Genomic DNA, 12,381 nt, shown 5'->3' with positions numbered 1-12,381 from the left:
AATATAGATTATGAACGCTAGAAAGGCTTGAAGGGATGTTTTTTATCTGATATTAAGTCCTTAATAGGTCACCTTGACATTGAAGAGCCCAGGAGCTGAAAGAGTCAGCAATTGAATTACAATAACCTTTGCAGAGCCCTGTCAGTGGGGCTGGGGCCCGGAGATATGTAGGGACTCATTGTCTTGACCTTAGCCCCAGGGATGTCAACTAACAAAAAAGAACTGGACAGAGAGCCTGGGCTGGCTGATTTCCTTGGAGATCTTGTCTTTCAGGTTCCCTTTTTGCCCTTGCCTCAGAGATAAAGACTCTCCACAACATTGATGGGAATTGTTCCCAAGCCATTGCTCCATCCATCCACTCAAGGCCTCTTCATAGCAAGGGAGTGAGCAAAGAGCTCCAGCCCCCAGGTTTCTGTCTGCTTTTGGTCATGCACACCTGGTCCATCACCCCATTTCTCTATCCTCGCTGTACTCATTTAGGACCAGCATCTGACACAAATGCCAGTGCAAAAGGAGTGAATCTTATTGACTGGAGATATGATCTCTGAGATGTGATGTGTGTGTGTGTAGAGAAAGTGGTTAAAGTGCCCAAATCCTCAGCAAAGCAGGAGCTTTGGCGCATCTCTGATGTACTGTAAAGGGAAATTGCAAATGCTTCTGTTTGTCCAGGCTCAAATATGACAGGCTATGATTGAGCTTGCTGTCCTCACTGATGCCTGGAGCCGTGCAGGGCACAGTGCCACCATGGTACATGTAAATGCCTGTATTCAGAAAAGGCTCCCATTTATTTCCACAATAGGGAGGACGTCCCTTTGCCAGGATGCCTGTGTTGTTTGGGTGTGTTTGGGTGTCCAAGACCTCAAGGTGTGTTTGTGAGTGTACCCTGAGTCCACGTTGATGGGTCTGTGCGGGCAGAGTGCGTGCACATTAGTGTGCATGTGCATGCATGTGCAGCTATGTGCCTTCTTGCCTGTGCCTTGTCTGCTTAAATATTTCCAAAGGGGGGTGTTCATTGCTCCCGCAAATGCAAGGTCTATCTGGGCATCCGAGCTCTGCTGTGCTGTGTGTCTGTATGTTACCCTGTGTGCTCCTGCCCTTGTGTCCATGTGGGTGCCCGCATCCCAGCGTGCGTGCGTGCCTCCCATTGCCAAAGGGCAGCTGGCTTCCTCCCCAGTGACACTGTGTCATGAGGAACCGTGGGTGTCTCAAAAGCCCATCCCGTCTGGTTTCCCTGAGGTCAGGCCGCTGTCAAAGGATCCTTTGTGGGGTTGCTCCTCACCCCCCTCCATGGGGCTCCCGGCTTGCTGGGTCACTGCATTCCCGGCACGGCAGGATGAGCTCATCTTTGGGAGGAATCCGGTCTCTTAGCCCTGCGAACAGACTCTTATAAAAGACTTATATTCCTGATCGAGCCCATATTGCCATCTGTCTTTCCTCAGAGCATCCTGTATTTCTATGTGTCTCAACTTCTGAGTGACCCCATGTAAGGATTTGTGCTCAAGGCCAACACTGGTTGATATCTTTGTCCCTGACCAGTCTCATTCGGACATGCTCCATGCTTCTGGATATTTCTGATCCTAAAACAGGTAGAGCTTTGAGCCTTGCTGGTAGTGCCAGTAGTCTAAATTGCTTTGGTCTACAGTTTGAGCTCTTAGGTTTGGGAGTCTTGTGAAAAGGTATGTGAAAAGACTTTCCTTAGGTTCTGTAACATCTCCAGATAAGTTTTTTTCTGGGTGTTGAATCTACTTAAGCTTTTTGATCAATCCAGACCAGTTTTCATTGCTAATACGTCTTAAAACAAGCAAACAAATAAACCCAAACACTGCTTCCCTGGCCTGACAACACAATCCTGCAGCTTGCATTATGTGAGTGTATTGACTGGTCCATGCCTGCCTAAGAGCTGACCAGAGATGGGTTTTTGGGATGGCATTTTGGATTATATATCATGTGAACTACCAACCAAGAAATGCTCTTGTATGTAAAGGTTTAATTTTCATACCTTTTTGCGTTGTTGTTCCCTTAACCTAAATTGAAAACTGCTCTGACTGAAAGCATCTATTTATATTCTTTATATAAAGAAACAGGACTGGTGTCAGCAGCACGGTAATGTTTGAAAGCTATCTGTCCCTTCCCCAAAATGCTGTCCATGTGCTAGTGAAATTCTATAAGTTTGGGAGAAAAGAGAAGACCTGGAGATCTGTACGCTTCATGCCACAGCTAGCTGGTCTATGTACCTCTGAATTCCTGCAGCCTGGAAGGTGGTTTTGGACCAGCTCCGTGATGTGCCACAAGACCTACACAGCTGGTCAGTCCATGCCCCTTTCAGCTCATGCAGTAGGGTGTTGAGGGGAGTGGGAGATGACTTTATTGCTGTAGAGTAGCCATAGGTGTGCTGCAGAGAGGCGGCTGCAGGATCCAAAAGCCGGCAGTTCTCCATCCCAGTACGTTGCCCCTTTGAACAGCATGGCTCCAGGATGATCTTCTAGATGTTTCCCTGGGATCATAAATACCAGCATCCAGCCAGTGATGCAACAGGACTCTGTCTGTGAGCACTGAACTTGGCCTCTGGGAATGTCGAAACATGAATCCTTGTCGTCTGGGCCACTTACTGGAGGTGCTCTACAGAAGTCTAAACGTGTTTGTAGCAAAGCAGGAAGATATGCTTGTTTTCTGTGTTGCACCAATGCTGGGCCAACCCAAGACAGCATAAATCCTGTATGTCTGTGTGCAGCAATCCCATATGACACAGTCTGGCTGCACCTGTGCCTCAGACTCTCTTTTTATAAACTGGATGTAAGAAGCATTTGTTACCCAGTCCTGCCTGGTGTTGGACTCCAGACCCCAGGCCGGTTTTGTTCCTGGGGTAGGAAAATGGTGTGCTTCCATCCTCCCAAAGTACCCAGACAGCTGGACAACACTTGTAAGAGGCTGAAGCCAAAGGTTTGGATGTGAAGTCTGGAGCCTTGGATATCTGAAAGGTTTCTTCATTTGGCCAAATGCATGCCTGATCCAGACGTCAAATCCCAGAGACACCATTGCAGTCACCACAAAGGTTCCTAGGATGTGCCTGCAGCCCAATGCTTTGAGTTGTTTTCCACTAATAGAGGGAAAAACATGATTTTTCAGCCTGAAATGACTTTTATTTTAGGTTTGCAGGGTTGGGGGAGGCCCAGTGCAGAGAAAGGAGGAGGAATGACAGGTTCAGGCCTCTCTCTCCCACTTTCTTTCACTAACTGCCGAGCAGCACAAGCCCTGTCTCAGGATGGGCTTTGGAGAGCAAAGGCCTCAGCCTCATACCATAGGTGAGTGCCAGCAGCCCGCTAATAGATCTCCTGGCAGGGCTTATTGCTGAACACTGATCACTTGGCAGGCCATTACCTTGAAAAATGAGCTCTGTGGAGCTTGCCTTGTGTTGTTACAAACTAATGATTTGCATTGATTAGCACGTGGCTCATGAGTGTCTAATTTATCAATCAGGGAGCGCCAGGGGAGCGTGTGTAAACCACACTTTCAAAAATGATGTCATCTGTCAATTGGCTCGTGAAAAAGAAAGCTGCATACACCTGGCATACTCTGTCCAACTAGGGAGAGAAAGGACCTGGTCATCTCCTTCCCTTTCCCCCTGTGCCCAGATCTGTAGCTTGAACGGTGGCTGTTTCACTGTTGGGGTAAGCCCTGAAGTCCAAGTACAGCCTCGACGGCCATGCTTCACGCTGTAATTGTCATGCTGTCATGCTATGAAGGTTCGATAGCAACGACTGAGACAGTAATATAATAATAATAATAAAAAAGATGTTTATTTCCTCACACAAGTTCTTGGATTAGTAACATCCATTAAAATAATGCGATTACTAATTTAGGAAGGATAACACAAAACTATCAGTTACTAATTTAGAAAGGATAACCTGAAACCATCGATTACTGCGTTATTAATTGGAAGGACTGCTTATCCCTACTTGAAAGCTTTCTTGTTCACTCTCCTAGTGAGAGGGCTCTCAACCTCGAGGAGTTACCTTAACCCAGCATCCCAGGAAAAGGGGAGGGGGGGGAATACTCACGGTCCAGCCGGAGAGGATGGTCAGGTCACGTTCCCGTCCCTGCTCAAACTCTCCTAGCTCCCAAGTCTCTTTTTATACGGCTGGGGCTCTGGGCAAACACTGCTTTTGCTGACTTTTTGCGAGTTTCACAATCACAGGACTGTCTGTTTGTCTGCTTGGGGGGACCCTGCTAGCGAGGCAAGACTACAACACCTCCGTATTGTTTCTTCCCTCCCCGGGGGTCCGTGCAAATTCCAGGTGGCAGACTTCACTTCTCCAGTCTTGTTAATCATTCCGCAGCCTTGCGCATGTCAATCCTTGCACATATTGGTTGGTAGACTTCTTTAGTCCTGTTAAGTCCTCTGTTCAGCAGCTTTGGGCACGTCAGCTCTTGTGCTATCAGTTCTTCTGCGTATCAATTGACAAACTTCAGTCCTGTTAACTCTTCACTCGCCCGTCAGTAATTATTATTTTTATGGAACTAGTACCCGGGAGCAGCGGTCATAAACCCACTGTGATAGGTGCTGTCCAAGCCCAGAATGAAAGGCTGGTCTTTTATTTATGTCCAATTTAGATCATAAATCCATTGTAAGCAGGAGTATTTCTTGCTACAGAAGGCTGGTGGGGAACCACTGGGGTATGACACAGTAGTGATCGCCTTGGACTACAAAAGGAAGGGGACATCTGTCAGCTAGGACCCTCTCTCTGTCACCTGCCTCCCAGGACCCTCTGGCCCAAAGCAGAAGTTTCATTCTAGTGTATCCCAGATCACTGAGTGCTTTCTGTATCGAAAATGAAAATAGATGGTCATAAACATCCGGCCCCATCTTTCTCCTGGCCCTTCTGAAGCAGGAGGAAACCTCCTCTGCCCCAGTGTGCTGTGCTTGTGCTGCAAGGGAGATCTCATATCCAGCAGTCAGGCGTGTCTCTATTTGACCTAATTTTGCAGCCTGGCTGAATTACGCGAGAGGTCAGTGGGCGACTCCTTTGCGGGAATTAGAGCCCACCGTCCTGTCTGTGCAGCCACCCGTGTTCGCTGCCAGCACCTGGCTCAGGGCATGCGGAGGGAGGATTACAGTGCAATGCCTGCAGATGATATGGATTAGCCAGGAGTATTCCAGGGAAGCTGTTTCCTTGAAAACCTGTGTTTGCTACTTGGAAAAAAAAGGTCTGGGAATTGTGTGCATGGAGAAGGGGGGTAGGAACCATTCTCCTTTGCTGTTGCAATGCTGTAGCAAATGAGGCTTGCTTGCTTGCTTGCTTTCTTGCTTTCTTGCTGACCATAACGTATAGATCCTCTGGGCAAAAGAGGTGTGAGCCAGGAGCCTTGTGGGTGGTCCAGCCCACATCACTATCCTTCCTTTTGTGTGGAGCACATGTGCATACTTCTCAGGTGTACGCGTACAGAGTCTGTGGAGAGAACAGGCTGTGCCTGTGGGTGCTTTCCTCAGGGGTATTTTTGTCTGTACATCTTTGCATCTGTGCATTTAATTGTGTGAGTTGTCACACAGACATTGGTGAGCTTGGGAGAGAGTTTTAGAGCTCGGTCTTCCTGCGGTGAAAGTTAGGGGTCGGTTGCAAGTTTAGGGTGTGGGTCTCCCTTGAGGGTGACTTGGAGACAATAGCCTGGGGTTAGCCCTCTTCTCCAGACCAGGTCTGTGTCACGTCTGGTGAGAGTGGTTGCCACCACAATGCATCTGGGTCTGGGATCGCACTGAGAGTGTGAGTACTGAGAAGGCTAAACACCGAGTTTGTCAGGATCCTGCTCTCCGGTAGGGCTGAAGGTGCTTGGAGGAAATGCTGAGATCTGTACTTGGATGGGCTGGCGTTGTTTGTGCAAGCAATATCTTAAAACAGCTGTACAAGAGAAGAGAGAGGGTGGCTGGCTGCTGGCTAACTATTAGGCATGAGAAGGAGTCTTGATCCTTCACTGCAGTGCAGCAAATCACCGATGTCCATCTCTGCCTCAGTGCCCCCATCTGTGAAATGGGGCCAGCCCTGCTCATGTCCACGGCAGAGAAAGAGACATTCCACCCCCAACCTGCTTTTTTCAATTAGTGTTTCTAAAGGCCTCCTGGATCAGTAGGTAGGCGGAGCTACTGAAATGCCACGTCTTATTAGAAATTGATCTCCAGTTAATAGACATTAGACAAATTAGAGCAGCTTATTTGGCTGGAAAGCACTTGCCGAAATGGAGGGAAACAGGAGGAAGACAGTGCGTCACCAGTCCCTTCCAATTCTTTGTTAAGATCAATAGAGCTACATTGTGTAACCCAAATTAATGGAAGATCAGGAATAGATCATCATCAAAATGGCTTGACGCTAGATCATACACTGTCTGCAGTGTGTCTTTGCCCCCTTGCCGCTCCAGGAACAGCAGCCAGCAGTCCTGGTGTCCGCTGGGGAGCATTAGGTTCATAAAACGGGGAGGAACTGATATTGGAAAAGCAATGAGGTATTAAAGGCCCCTGTGCAGTCGTAAGGCTGTGGCTGGGCACTGCTCAGTGCAGTCTGGATTGATGTGCTGGGCTCCAAGGCTGCTTGGATCTCCTGGAAATGAGGTTTGCAGATCCTTAATCCAATAGTGAGAAATAATGATGGTGATTTCAGTAAGAAACTCTGGGAGAAGGAGAGGCAGGGAGGGCAAAGGAGGGGTGCCTTGGGGTGTGGGAAGAACAGAGAATGTTCTGCAAGGTCTGTTTTTCCCTGTCCAATCTTTTCCTCTTCCTTTCACAGCCAGTGCCTCATCTGTGTTCCCTCCTTCGCACCCAGGTGGAGGCAGCTGGGCTTGATTCTGTGACCTGCGGGGCCTTGCCTTTGAAATCCACCCTTGCAATCTTCATTTAATCATCTCCCCTGGGAAACGGGGCAATTTCATGGCCAAAATAAACCATTAGTGCTACCTGAGTGGGAGCCGCTGGAGCGCTGGCCTGGAAGCGTTTGGGCCGATGGTGATGAATTCCCTTTAACTGCATCAGCCCAGGGCCTGCTGACACTGCACAAAGCAGAGTGATGGGGAGGGAAGGGTTTTCTGAGTAAGCCATGGTTTACCAAGCTCCTCTTCTGCTTAGTTATTCATTTATTTATTTGTAATGACTGTCATCTGATTTGTGTCTGCTCTTGCTGACCATCTGGCCAGTCTTCACCCGCTTGTGATCCTGCTCCTGACCACAGTCTCCAGAGACCTGGATGGATTTCAAATGCTTTATACAGAGAAGTTAATGGACAAGTTTAGTTTTGACTCCACTGGGCCTGCAATGACATTCTGAGCAGGAAGTGATGATTTTAGAAGAGTAAGAAACAGTTGAGCTCAAATTAGCAAAGTGAAAAGGATTTGTTGTTTTGCTGCCAATGACCAGTCCAAGGTACTGGGACTAAAGAATAGAGGTGAGGTAGTAGCAGGGGTCCTCTGGGTGTCTACATTAGTGTTTTAGTTTGGTTCTCACTATTGGATTAAGGATCTGGCTTTTGAAGTGAGTCTCACACTTGTCCATGCTTAATTTTCTGTGATTCATATAGGAGGGCTGTCCTAAAGTTTATGAGCTTAACTTTTCTAGCTGGAAACTAGCTTAACTAAGCTGGAAGGTGTTAATCTGCTGCAACCACTAATTCAGTCTGTGGGACCAGGCTATGATGGTTCTGAGGTAAAGCCCCCAAAGCACACGCAGTGTGGTTGCTGGGTTTTAACGCAAACTGTATCCCTCTACAGACCAACCAACCCCTATTGCACCGTGCTACTTGCTGATGTAGACTTATGAGCAGGGAGACCTTTCCAGCTCTGCTACTGGCATGATAGGTCACTTCACCTCTTTCTCACCTAGCCTCCCCATCTGTTAAATGAGGCTTTCCAAATGAGACCACCCCCATCCAACTTAGTGGAGGAATAACATATCAGCAGAGAACTATGCTATCAGATCACAGGACAGGCCATACGTTCCAGTCTGGAAGGCATGTGATTGAGGTGCTCTGGGGAGCTTAGATGTGTTTGCTTTTTGCCACATCCCTGGTTTGTCTTCCAAAAACTGGACTAAGTGCTTGTTAGTGCCACTTACTTCTTCGTCCTCCAACATCACTCTTTTTCTTTAACCCTTTTGATCCTTTTGAGGTCACACCCATGACTTGAAGGGACTCGTTGTGCCCTTGCTGCATATGATGTCAACCTCTAAACCCCTTCTCACCCTTAGAAGCCTGACTGAGGCATCAGCCACCAGTTTGCCCAGCAGACTGTGGTTGAGCATCACCCTGCTGTGGACCCAAAAGCATCTGGGGAGGCCCAGATAACGCTGACAAGCATCAGTCAAATGATGGAAGGTATCTTTTAACTTCTTTCATCTACCAGACCCATGGGCTCCTTGCCAGGATGTCTGTAGGGCTAGCCATGGCCAGGGTGGGAGCTCAGGGTAGGCCAGAGCCTGTGTCTTTAAAGATTAATAGCATTGTTTGCTCATTAAGGAGATCGTTTTGAAGCAAGCGCTAGCCAGAACATTCTAGTGCAAGCATCTGTTTGCTACTGGGAGAGGATATTTATTGTCTGATACTTCAATGGACGTAAATAAACAGCCAGACCTAGATAATGTTCAGACAAACAAACAAACAGCTGCCAGAATAGGTCCCTTGGTAGTTGACCTTCTGGAAGCATCATGCTGATGTTTTAATAGCAGCAGGCTTTGCAGAACGAAGCCCAGTGACTACAGCCACCCGGGAAGCAGGATTAATGTCTTTAAGGCAAGACCTTTTGCAGTGGCCATGCTGGTCTGAGGGAAGCGGCCCCACGGGTCCCTGATGCTCTGCATATGTGTGTTGACTGTGGGGACGTGAGGTTTATCAGGCTGTTGGGTAAAAAGCCGGTGTGTGCTGGTCCTGGGGATGTGCGTGATGATGGCAGGCACAGCGGGAGTGTTGGGTGGGACACAGCATGTTGTGTTGAAGGGTGGATGTGCTGAGGAGGGCAGACGGGGGCTTGGGTGCTGAGGATGGTAGGCTGGGTTTGCTGTGGGTCAAGGAGCATGTGTTGGTCTACAAGACATGTAGGCGCCGGGAATAGATATCTCTGTGGTGAAGGTGAGGCAGGTGTTTGTGGAGATGTGTGCACCCGTCTGTGAATGATGGCTGTGATGGGCTGAGCATTTGGAGACCTGTGTGATGTCCTGAAGGTACCTCGGCCCCTTTCTGCCTTCTCTTCCTGCTCCCACATTGCACAGGTGGCAGATTCAAGAGATAATCCCTACTGGACTTTCAGTCTGGCTCTAATCCCACAGCCGAATAAGAACATCCGAATATAAAAATAATCATGCTTCAATCAGAAGAAAACTTCATTTAGCTCAGTATACCAGCCTCACAGGTGGTTGATGCCAAAGGAGTGTAAAAACAGAGCAAACTGCTGGGGCGTGCTTCACGTTGCCAGCAATCGACAGCCGGGGGAGCTTTCTAAACTGGAGATTGTATCTCTGTCCCTGAGTTTAGCGATGATCACTTTCATACTTTGATGAGAATCTTCTCATTTCCCCTTCATAGGCTCTTCTCTGATTTTTTTTTGCAAACCCAAATGACCTGGTTCTACTTGATGTCTGGGAGCCAAAATAAAACTAGCTTTAAGAGAAAGTGCTGTTGTGCTGTTTGGTGCTGAGAACGGAGACTGATGTTCAGGGAAGGTGGAGACCCTCTGGGCTCCCTGCCTAGGACTGAACATAAGAAGGCCAGAGTTTAAAACAGGATATGGGATGGCTTGAGTTAAGGGCCAGGCTCCTGGCTGCAAGTTATGATAACTGCCTCTTTGCTGGCACCAGCCTTGCATGGTCTATGTAGTGCATGCAGCAGTGGATGAATGCCTGCCAGACTTTCTGGCTTTCTTCTGAATTTTCTTTTCTAAACTCCTTAGTTCCTAGCTTTAACTAGAGAAAGAGATTTCTGCCCTTACAGTTGTTGGGTGTGTGTGTGTGTGTGTGTGCAAGAGTGCACGTGTGTGCGCTTGCACATGTACAACGGAATAAGCGCTGTTCCTCCCTCCCTCCTCCTCTGCAAAATAATGATTTTGCAGGCAATTAGGTTAGCAATAGCTGTTAAATCACTTACAAGTATCTCTGTTTTCCTGGTGTGAAACCTCTGCAATCTTTTACCTGCACAAAACACATAGGGGAGATCCCTGGGGGCTGTGCCTCCTGTCTGCACGGATTGTTAACCCCAGCCAGCTATTTCTTCAGCCTGCCTCTTCCGTCTTTGAGCTCCTTCTCTAATGGGGCCTGGCAAAAGCTGGGGACAGTGCCTGAGCCTGGGGTGATAATTGGCTGCTTACTTATCTAGAGGCCTACAGATCTGACCCTGATGATGCTGAAAAATCAAGGTCAAAGCAGCTAAGACATAAGGTTTGTTTAGCACAGTGATCAGCAGCGAGAGGAAGGATCTTCTGCAGCCCTCTGACAGGGCTGAGCAGTCACAAGGGACTGGCAAGGGAGGCAAAGCTAAAACAGCAGACAAAGATCAGCAAGTGCTCTCTGACTGCAAGAATTTGGTGCAGAAAAGTCTTCTTGGGGAAATACGAAAGGCTTCTGCCTGGGAGCTTTTGAGCTGTCCTGGGCAAAGCCCCAACAGACAGGTTTCCATGCTTCCCAAACAGGGGTCATCTTTGTGTCTCCTTCCTTTCTCCTGACTCTCCTAAGAGGAAGGCCTCATCCTGAGCCCATTGGCCTCCATGTCCTTGTCCTCCTGAGTGAATCATACCAGTGACCACTTTCAAGCAGAGAGACTGTGATGAGCTAAAGGGATCCAGTAGGATCCGTGGACGTGACTGAGCCTTTTCCTCCTAGGCAGTCACAATGGACAGGAGGAATGGATGCATGTAGGAAAGGGTACATGGTTTTGGACTTTGACCTCCGACCTTCTGTGAGGACATTGCTGAGTATGACACTGTCATCATCAGCTACATCAAGATGACAGACTAACTGCAAATCCTCCAGCCCCCTTCAACCAGCCCAACAGTCAATGCCTGCACTTGTGCCCATTTCCTCTGGAGGAGGAAAAATCTGAGGGATGGCGCAGACTGAGAGTCCTTGAGCCCTGTCCACACACTTTGCTGCTGCAGTGTCCCATTAACTCCTCTTTGTCTCATGTCCCCTATCTGTGTAGGGGAATAAGGACTTTTTATTGTCATTCTGTGCAAGGGAAGAGCAGGGGAAGGGTAATGATGAGGACCTGTATATCATTGCTGCGCTTTGTTCGTACCGGCTTCCCAGACCCTTTGTCATTCTCTCTCTTTTGCTTCCCTTCCTTTCTCTTTGACATTCTAATATAGAGGATGATTCAATCTCAGTTTCTTGGCTGAAAGGTTGATACAGAAGGAATAAACTCATGGACTATGTGCCAGGGAACAGTGGGAATGGATCTTGGTGCCATTATTTCTCTGTGGCTTGTTATTTCCTTTGGGTGGAAAAGATGCTTTTTGCTCATCTATGAAACTACACAAGTGCAAACCAGGGACTGGGAGCCTTTGTTCTACTTTAGTCAGGAAGATATGGAGACCGTGAATACGGAGTACAAGGCAGATCCACTACAACTTGTTTTCTTCTTCTAGGGAAGGGCACTGATGTGTTTGGTTGCTGCAGGGTAGAAGGTTCTCTAAAGCCAAAAAGCAACACATTCAAAAGATAGCAAGGGAGATAAGCAATGTGTTTTCATCTGTGGAAGTCATGGCCATGGAGTCTGCTGAAGTACAGATCCCAATAGGACTGACAGAGGAACCCAGCATTCCTATGGATAGCTAGATTATCCTGAATTGTGATTAAACTATTGGAAGGGATTAGAAACCTCCTGCATCCGAGTTTTAACCCAATTTCTAGAAATTGTTTTTAGACAGGTAAAGAAACCTGTGGAGTTTTGTGCACAATCTTCTGTAGCACTGGGTCACTGTCAGGAAAGTGACTGGGACTAACAGTCTGGTTCATTCTCATAATTTTTGTTAATGACATTCCTAAGTGACAACCTGTTACGAGATGTGGCTGGGATTATAACGTGCCATATTTGTTCAGGACTGATTTCAATAACAGATATATGTAATCAACAAGACAAATAGTTTTTGTTGTACTGTATGCTCTACAGTAACACATTACCCCATGGCATATTAGCAATAAAAACAATAATAGTTTCTGACCAGCATTTGAGTGAGTCAGTCCTGCACACTCCTGTGTGTTTTTTCTCTTTTGCTCATCATTGCCTCAAATTCTACCCTTTGGGCCATCATATTTAGCTCAGTAGATTTGTCCAGACAACAATAGCAATACTGCAATAGGACTGGAGAAAAGTGAGCAGGCTCTGGATTGCTCTTCTACAATTACCTTGGGATGATGAGACC

At 47.6% G+C, this 12,381-nt stretch overlaps 1 protein-coding gene across 1 annotated transcript in view; it reads left to right on the top strand.

Annotated features, from left to right (window-relative positions):
• Positions 1–12,381, top strand: part of PLXNA4 (plexin A4) — a 466,063-nt gene that overhangs the window by 225,602 nt on the left and 228,080 nt on the right. The gene's annotated exons all lie outside the window — the stretch shown is intronic.

Source organism: Apteryx mantelli, chromosome 1 (genome assembly GCF_036417845.1).
Source record: "Apteryx mantelli isolate bAptMan1 chromosome 1, bAptMan1.hap1, whole genome shotgun sequence".
Taxonomy (NCBI): domain Eukaryota; kingdom Metazoa; phylum Chordata; class Aves; order Apterygiformes; family Apterygidae; genus Apteryx; species Apteryx mantelli.
The sequence above is the reverse complement of the archived record's forward strand: the minus strand, read 5'-3'. Positions and strand labels throughout refer to the sequence as shown.